We start from the raw sequence: 9,801 nt of genomic DNA, 5'->3' as shown, positions 1-9,801 counted from the left end.
AAACAAACTGACAGATGAGTGGTGGCCTTTTGGTTTTATGTGGAAACTGTCACTTTAAATTTCAAGGAGATCTGTTTGCATGCATAGTAGAACCCTCCCATGTGGGGGTGGGTTGTCCATTCATTCAGACAGTCCCTCTAGTCACCAGAATGGAGGTGCACAGACAGCAAAGAGAACAATGAACAGATACCAAAAAAAGAATGTGCACAACTGTATCTCTATGGTTCTGTCAGGCATTCATGGCTGTTTTGATCCTTCCCACACTTGGTCTCTCCCAAGATAATGGCTCTGGGAGTAGCTTAGCATCTTGAGTTAGAAAGCAATGGATTTCTTGATTCTGCTACAAATTCCCCTAGCTGTAAGCCTTCCAATTTTCTACATATTCCTTTATATGTGATTCAGAGTTCTAGCACCATCCCCTGAACCTGCTTGGTCCAGTATTCTGTGTTGTTGGTGATGGAGCTCCTCTCTGCATGTCTACCCGGTCCACCATCTTGTATGGAAATACTGGATAATAGAAGAAATCAAATGTGAATTCACAAAGTTCTTGGACATAAACAAGAATGAAAATACTACATACCAAAATATTAGGGACATGGCAAAAGCAGTGCTGAGAAGATAATTTATTGTGATAAATGTGCACATCCAAAAAGAGGAAAGAACACAGATTAATACATTAACATAGCACCTACAACAATTAGAAACTGACCAACAGAGGGAACCTACAGTCACCAAAAGAAAAGAAATAATAAAGATTAGATACATCAGGACTCGGTTGTAGCAGTTGCCACAATGTTGATGCCCAAGAAGAATCGGATTGCCATTTATTAACTCGTTTTTAAGGGGGAGGTGATGGTGGCGAAGAAGGATGTCTACATGCCAAAACATCCCGAACTGCCAAACAAGAATGTGCCCAACCTGCACATCTTGAAGGCCATGCAATCTCTTAAATCATGAGGCTATGTCAAGGAACAGCTTGCCTGGAGGCATTTTAATGGCACCTTACCAATGAGGGTATCCAGTACCTCCATGATTACCTCCACCTGCCCCCTGAGATTGTGCCTGCCACTTTGCGCCACAGCTGTCCTGAGACTGGCAGACCACAACCTAAAGGTCTGGGGGGTGAAGGACCTGCAAGACTGACTCGAGGGGAGCCTGTCATACAGACGGAGCACTGGGCCTGCTGGTGCTGACAACAAAGCTGAAGCTGGGGCTGGGTCAGCATCTGAATTTCAGTTTAGAAGCAGATTTGGTCATGGACATGGTCAGGCACCTCAGTAAAGTTCGAGGGAATTGTTTTGTGTTGAATCAACTTATAGCCAGACTAAAAAACATTAAAAAAAAAAAAAAGAAGATGGAAGGAAAATGTGGAGTTATTGTACCAAAAAGAATTGGTTGATATCCAACCGTTTCAAAAGGTTAGAATATGATTAAAAAAAAAAAACAACCCGATGATATTAAAGGAAGAAGGTCAAGCTGCACTGAAGACATTGTGAAAAAACAAGGCTCTAAGATTTGATGGAATACAAATTGAAATTGAAATCTTTCTTAAAACTGATGCAGTGCTGGAGGTGCTCAATCTTCTATGCTAAGAAATTTGGATGACAGTTACCTGGCAAACTGATTAGAAGATAAATATTTGTGTCTTTTTCAAAGAAAGGTGAACCAACAAAATGTGAAAATCATTTAACAAAATCATTAATATCACATGCAAGTAAAAGTTTTCTGAAGATAATTTTAAAATGGATGTTGTCATATATTGACAGGGAGCAGACAGAAATTCAAGCCAGATTCAGAAGAGTATGTAGGGTATCATTGCTGATGTCAGACGGCTCTTGGATGAAAACAGAGAATACAAAGAAGATATTCACATGTGCTTTATTGACTATGCAAAGACGTTCAACTGTGTGGATCATTACATCTATAGATAATATTATAAAGAATGAGTCTTCCAAACACTTAGTTGCTCTTGTAAGAGACCTGTACAGAGACCAAAAGGCAGTTACCCAAACAGAAGGATACTTATTTTTGTGTTAGGTGCCATTGAGTCGGTACCGAATCATAGGGACACTATGCACAACAGGATAAAACACTGCCTGGTTCTGGGTCAACCTCAAAATTGTTGATGCTGCCACTTTACCAATCCATTTCTTTGTGGGTCTTCCTCTTTTTTCTCTGAGACTTCCATCTTACCAAACATGATATCCCTTTCTAGTGACTGGTCTCTCCTGACATATGTCTGAAGTATGAGAGATGAAGTCTGGCCATCCTGGTTTCCAAGGAGCACTCCGGCTGTACTTTTTCCAACACAGATCTGTTTGTTCTTTTGGCAGTCCATGGTACTTTCAATTTTCTCCTCCAACACCATAACTCAAATATTGTTTTATGGATATTTCATTCAAGGAATACTGAATGATTTAAAATTAGGTAAGTTATGTGCCAGGGTTGTATCCTTTACCATACTTATTCAATATGTAAGCTGGGTAATTAACTTAAGAAGCTGGGTTATATGAAGTAGAACATGGCATCAAAATTGGAGAAAGATTCATTAATCTGCAATATGCAGATATCAGAATCTTGCTTGCTGTAAGTGAATAGGACTTGAAATACTTACTGATAAGAGTCAAAGACTAGAACCTGCAGTATGGATTGCATCTCAATAAAAAGAAAACAAAAATCCTCATAAATGGACCAATAAATAACATGATAATGGAGAAAACAATGGACAATGTCATTTTTTTCACTTTGCTTGGATCTGCAAACACTCATGGAAGTAGCAGTCAAAAAATCGAATGACAGTGCATTAGGAAATTCTGCTGCATAATACCTCTTTAAAATGTTAAAGAACAAAGATGTCAGTTTGGGGCCTAAGTCTCCTTATACATTGGTGTCTTGTTGTGGTACTGCAGGATAATGCATTGAACCACAAGGTCAATTTGAACCTCAAGGTTGGTGGTTCTAACCCACCAGAAGCTCGTTGGAAACCATATACAGGGTCGCTATGAGTGGGAACTGACTAAAGGCACTTGACAACAGCAACATATTCATATGAAAGTAGGACAATGAATAAGAGAAAGACCTTAGAAGAATGAATGCAATAGAATCATGGTGTTGGCATAACATGGATTGACAGGAGAACATAAAAATCTTTCTACTAAGGAACTCTGGTAATGTAGTGATTACAAATCGGGCTGCGAACCGCAAGGTCAGCAGTTCGAAACTACCAGCTGTTCTGCAGGAGAAAGATGAGACTTTCTGTTCCCGTAAAGATTTACAGCCTCAGATACCCTGTACAGGCTCACTATGAGTCAGAACTGACTCCACGGCACATAACAACAACAACAACAACAGTAAGAAGTACAGCCAGAATATTCTTTGGAATTAAGGATAGGAAGACTTTGTCTCCTGTAACGTGGACATGTTTTCAGGAGGGATTAGTACCTAGAGTAAGATATCATGCCAGGTAAAGTAGAGGGTCAATGAAAAAAGGGAAACCTCCCCAAATAAGATGTATCGACACATTGATAACAACAAAGGGTTCAATCATAACAGTTGTAAGTATGGTACAGGACTGAGCAGTATTTTATTCTGTTGGTCATAAGGTCGTTATGAATTGAAACTGACCTGATGACACCCAACAACAACCATCGCCTATGCATGGGATAGTAATGTTGTTGTTGTTTAGTGCCGTCGACTCGATTCCAACCCATAGCGACCCTGTATAGGGTTTCCAAGGATCATGTGGTGAGCTTGAACCACTGAAATTGTAGTTCAAACGACTTTGCAGTCTGACACATTAGCCCATGATGCCACACCAGGATAGTAATAGAACAGCTAAAAACCAGTCTCACTTTCATGGTGTTAATTGTGACATTTAACAACCCAATAGTGAGCCTGTCAGACAAAGTAGGGCTGTTCCACCAGTTTTCTGAGGCCTCATTCTTCTCCAGTGGAGAAGAAAGTAGAACCTTTACCCACTTGTTAGGTTAGCCCACTGCAAATAGTGAAAGTTAGGGCATAAATAGAAGCAAACAGGGCCATAAAAGAGTAAAAATGCAAATGTTTTAAAACCTCTTTGTAAATGAATGAATGAGAATGCTTCCAAGACCATAGGAATAAGATCTTTTAGACTATTTAAGGGAATCATGTGCTCATAGAAAGGATTCACCAAGTTTGGTTCCCTTATCTTAGCAACTGGTGAAAGAGGAGCTCCAAGCTGAAGAAGCAGTTATTTGTACCAAAAATATGAAGTTAAAAACCAGGCAGATATGGGTTCAAACCCCTTTACACTATTATTTGCCTTGTGACCTTGGGTAATTCAATTGTATTTAGAATCTGATCCTTAATTTCCCCGCCTGCAAAAGAAAGATAGTAATATCTCTCTCACATGAACTTTGTGAATACCATTTGAGATTGTGAATATAAAGTTGTAGCCCAGAGCCATTATTGTTATCTTGAGCAGAGAGGTTTGTGATTATTGGCCCCACAATTGCATTTTTCTAGTTAATGATGACAAAGTACAATTAGAAATGAGACCCCAGCAATGCCTCAGTCAGAAAACGGAGAAGACACTGAACAACCTTTTCTTTACCATCTCACTCACTGTTTGACCTTGAGACACTTAATCTTTGGTCCACTAATCATTTCTTTCCCCTGGTATGACATGAAGTAGTTAGAGGAGGACTGAAATACTGAGAAGATTAGGTTGGACTGGAGCTGCCTTCCTACTGAGGAGGCACATTCAGGGCACTGTTAATCAGGCTGTGTGCAGGGGAGTCCCTGGGGCGATCTGTTAAAGAGACTTAAAAACCCTCTGACATGTTTGCCATCTAAGCAAGTCTGATGCTACTCCAGAAGAAGCACTTAAAAGCTGAGAACAGCTTTAGAAAGTGTAGAAATAATGAGCCTTGCTCTTTTTGTGCCAAAAAGGCATTAGCAACTCTTTGCCCTTCCTTTTCCATGCCTAGAAGGAAGAATTTACTATGGACACTATTTATCTCTTTGTCTTTTCTCCACTCTTTTCACCTCTCTGCTCTAATATTTTTTGTTTTGTTTTGTTTTTTCCCCTTTTCTTCCTGTCCCTTTCCCTCTTTCCAGCCAAGCAGCATAATTTGATCATCTACTGTGTCGCTATGGGTCGGAACCGACTCGACGGCACATAACAACAACAACAACAACTGTGGCACTGCAGGATAATGCACTAGACCACAAGTTTGGTTTGAACTGAAAGGTCTCTGGTTCAAATTCATCAACGCTTCTCGAAAACCTTATACAGTGTTGCTATGAGTCAGAACCGACTCAACTGCACATAACAACAACTATTTGTAAGAGACCCAGTGATGTCAGCTTTGAAAAGAAGTGCAAATGGAAATGATTCCAGTCAGTATGTGGTCAGCATCTGTTGGTGGGAGGGTAGAGTGTACTTGTATTCCCTTTTATCAGCATTGCCTTCGTATTCCTTATCTCTCAGCACTGCCTAAGATGGCCTCTTGCTCCTCTTGAGGGAGACCTGGTTTCTCTTTTCTTATAGACATTGTCCTAGAGTGAAAACACACACTCTGTAAAATTAAGAGATTAATTAAAAGTTCAGAGGTTGTCCGGACTGGGAAGACATCCAAATTAACAAAGTGAAGATAGAAACTCTATTGAACAATAAATAAGCAAGCATTTTTGTGTAATTGAAGTAGGAACTAAAGCAACAAAATCATAATTGTCTGAGAGATATTCAGGGAAGTCAAAGTTGGAATATGCAAAAGCAAGAATTTAGCAGGGAGATCAAAATAACATATGTGGGATTGCATGATGGGTTAAATGCACATAATTGCAAGCATACTGCTCTTCAATTTATTACAGATTGGTCACAGGACAAGAGTAGGACAGGTTTTTATGGTATCCTGCTATAAAAATTTCATTCTCAATCAAATCTATTTTGGGGGGTTCAATGTAATGATTTCCTGCGAATGCTGTGCATTAAGACCCTTTGTGCATAAGCAATCTTGCACCTGTTTGACCTTACTAGAAATGTCCTCTTGAAGTAAATTAGCATATCCTTCACATGCCAGACCTCAGAAAAAAAGAATGTCTCCTTTAGGGTATATGAGTAGGTTAACATTAAGGTTAGAATAATTTTTGTTAGACAAGGCAACTTTAATATTCAACAGATGCCAGATTCACATCAAGACTTTAATATGGAGGTAGGCGCCACTTTCAAAATGCTCTATTTACACACACCGAGTGCTTCTGATTTTAGACTCTCATACATCTTGTTCATTGTTTCTCCTGGGCACCAGGAGCATTTCTTATACGCATTACAGTCCTCTAGCTAAGTCTGGTCACCTCCTCTAATAAATCTAACATGATTGACATCAGTTCATTGTCTAGCATCCAACTGAAATTGCAAAACAGTACAACCAAAATATAACCCACTAGCCCTTTATTGTCACTTTCTCACACCATGCACACACTCAGGACACTGTACTGAGTCCTTGATGTCAGGTCACAGTCCCACACAGCAATTTTTTTTTTTTTTTTTTGCCTTATGTTCTGCAATGAAACATTACCCAAATCTTAGAAAGTCTACTATGTAATATCTTTCCTATATTACTCTATTTCTACTACTGTTGTTGTTGTTGTTTTTCTACAGTCAGACTCTCCATTGTTATTGTTGTTAAATGCTATTGAGTTAGTTCTGACTCATAGAGACCATGTATATGGTTTTCTGAGAAGCATGTAGTGGGTTTAATCACCAACCATGCAGTTAGCAGTCCAGTGCTTATCCAAAAGCTCCACACAAGGACTCCCCAGCCTTCTCTCCAAGTTGTTTACCTTATCCTTTCTAACTGACTTCCCAAACAACACCCTTCCCTTCTGTGGCATTCTTCACCTGATCATGATCACCAGTCAGATCTTTCTGAGGATTAGATATAAAAACATCATTTTATTGCTTAAAGCAACTTATAGTTGCTAACTACCTACAGGGGGTAAAATGCTTAAACCTATTAATTTGAACCTTTGGATTGTCCTTTTTCACTTCAGATTCTTGAAGACTTCTTTTCACATCTTTTAGACTTCAACGTAAGTGCTTTGTGTGTTGTCTCTGGCATTTGCCACTGTTCCCGCTATCCTATGGATTTCTCCTGGTTGATTTAGATAATGTGTCTGTCCTTGGACACTTGTGCTGTTAGTGCACACTGACAGCCTGCCAAAAGTGTTAGGAATTTGAGATCCTAGATATAGCCTTCAACCAGTGAAGACAGGAGTTGGAGAAAAAGTTTCCAGATTTCCTTCTTCTCATAGGACAACCCTGTGACTTTTTCTTCTCCATTTCCCAAAGCACTTTAGATGCATTGAGTGAGCACCGTGGCAATCTGCTCCTTCTGTGGTTGCCTTCCTTTCCCCATATTACTTTCTAACTCCCCTACAAAGGCTTCATGAGATCAGCTCTCTTGTTCTAGTATTAGACAAAAGCAATGTTAGGAGCCCTGATGTGGCACTGCAGGATGATGTGCTGGATCACGAGATCAGCTTGAATCACAAGGATAGTGGTTCAAACTTAAAAGCTGCTCCTTGGAAATCCTATACAGGGTCACAGTGGGTTGGAACTGACATAGCAATGTGTGGTTAAGTGGCGTGGAGTTAGTTCCTACTCATAGTGATCCCAATCAGGTTTCTGAGGAGCATCTGATGGGTTTGAACTGCCACATTGTGGTTAAATTGACCTTTCCGTCCAGTGCTTATCCTGTAGTGCTACACCAGACTTACAGACTAGAACAATGTTGTTGTTGCTAAGTGCTGTTGATTAAGTTCCGACTCATAGCAACCCTGTATAGGGTTTCTAAGGAGCACCTGGTGAGCTTGAACTGCTGACCTTGTGGTTCAAACTGACTTTGCAGTCTATCACTTTAACCCACAAGTCCACAGCAGGACTAAAACATAAGTCATCCTTTAAAGTCATCTCCATTCAGCTTTCCCATTTTTCTGCAACTATACACTTCAAGATGTACACCTTGCTATAGACCAATGTGCCTTTCTTAAATTTTGTCATTGTTGTTAGGTGCCATTGAGTCAGTACTGACTCATAGTGACCCTATGCACAGCAGAATGAAACACTGCCCCATCTGGCACCAACGTCACAACCACTGATACGCTTGACCCCATTGCTGCTGCCACTGTGCCAATCTATCTCATTGGGGTCTACCTCTTTTTTCCACCCCTCCACTTTACCAAACATGATATCCTTCTCCAGGGACTGGTCCCTCCTGATACTATGTCTGAAGTATGAGAGACAAAATCTGTCCATTCTGGCTTCTAAAGAATGGTCTGGCTATATTTCTTCAAATGCAGATTTGTTTGTTCTTTTAGTAATCTATGCTACTTTCAATATAACCTCCAACACTGTAAATCTTAAATAGCCACTATATACTGTTTTTGTTTTTGAACTGTTTTACCAGCTTCATATATCCTATATTTCTGTCACGCTGATGAGTGACTTTATTGTGTCCACCCTTACTGCTCTATTTTTTGTGTCTGAGAGTACTGCTTGATTGTCTGGGCCACGTATTACAGTAAATATTTTATTAAGTCAAAAGCAAATTCATTTATTACAGTGTTTTGTTTTTGTTTTTGTTTTACTTGTGAAACAGTAACAGTACAATTTTTTACTTGTGAAATTGCAAAATAGTACAAAACAGAATAAAGTGAAAAAGGAGGGAGGTTCATGCAATATAGGAGCATAGACCTTATGGAGGTTCACTTGTTATTGGTGGCTCCATATCCTTACCTTCTCCAACAGCAGAGTAACATTTCAATGCTAATTCCCCTTCCACTGGTTTCAATGCCTGGAAAAAGTTACTTCATCTGTTTTAGAAAAGCTAAGTTCCATTTACCTAACATTCTACTCTGACATACTAGTTAAAATTTAGAAAATGTACTTATGTGATATCCTTCCAATTGTCCTTTCTCTGTTTCTGCCTTTTTCCCTCAAGCCAAATTCTCTATACTTCTCTCCAAGTTGTTTGCATTAACCTTCTAACTGGTTTCACAATCAACACTTTCCCCATTTTGTTACATGGAAAAATACCATCTTTTTAATGCATTTAGAATCTTGACATTTGCTTGTTTTGCTCCTTTTTTCAAGTAGTTTTTGTAGATTTTCACAGCCACGCTTCATTTAATATGACTCTCGTTACACAAAACTCTGCCCAAGCTATTGGAATATTTAACCAGTTTTTTTTCTAGTTACATACATTAGAGACATGACTAGGTTAACTGTGGGTATTTAGTTTGCCTCACTTGTTGTTGTTGTTATGTGTCATCCAGTCAGTTATGATTCATAGCCACCTTATACACAACAGAATAACAACTACCCATTCCTATTCCAAACTCACAATTATTAAGCTTGAACTCACTGCTTTTAACCATGGTGCCAGTCTATCTTGTTGGTGGTCTTCTTCTTTTTCATTAACCCTCCACTTTACATAGCATGATGTCCTCCAGGTACTGCTCCCTCCTGTAATATGTCCAAAGTATGAGAAATGAAATCCCACCATCCTGGTTTATAAGGAACATTCTGGCTATACTTCTCACACAGATTTGTTTTTCCTTCTAATGGTCCATGGTACTTTTGATATTCTTCTGCAAAACTGTAACTCAAATGCATTAGTTATTGTACCATCTTCCTTATTCACTGTCTAACTTTCACACATATATGATATTATTAAAGAGCTCTGGTAGCGTAAGGAGCTCTGGTAGTGTAGTGGTTACGAATTAGACTGCGAACCGCAAGGTCAGCAGTTCGAAACT

The 9,801-nt window shown here is 39.3% G+C and overlaps 1 protein-coding gene and 1 pseudogene across 1 annotated transcript in view; both read left to right on the top strand.

Moving 5' to 3' along the window:
- The window catches only part of LUZP2 (leucine zipper protein 2), a 797,358-nt gene that overhangs the window by 283,049 nt on the left and 504,508 nt on the right, over positions 1 to 9,801 (top strand). The window lies entirely within an intron of this gene.
- Positions 793 to 1,281, top strand: LOC102836901 (annotated as a pseudogene).

The sequence above is a fragment of the Chrysochloris asiatica genome, unplaced genomic scaffold (genome assembly GCF_000296735.1).
Source record: "Chrysochloris asiatica unplaced genomic scaffold, ChrAsi1.0 scaffold00196, whole genome shotgun sequence".
NCBI classification, from domain to species: Eukaryota; Metazoa; Chordata; class Mammalia; order Afrosoricida; family Chrysochloridae; genus Chrysochloris; species Chrysochloris asiatica.
Note: the sequence above shows the minus strand (reverse complement) of the source record. Positions and strands in the feature narration are given on the sequence as shown.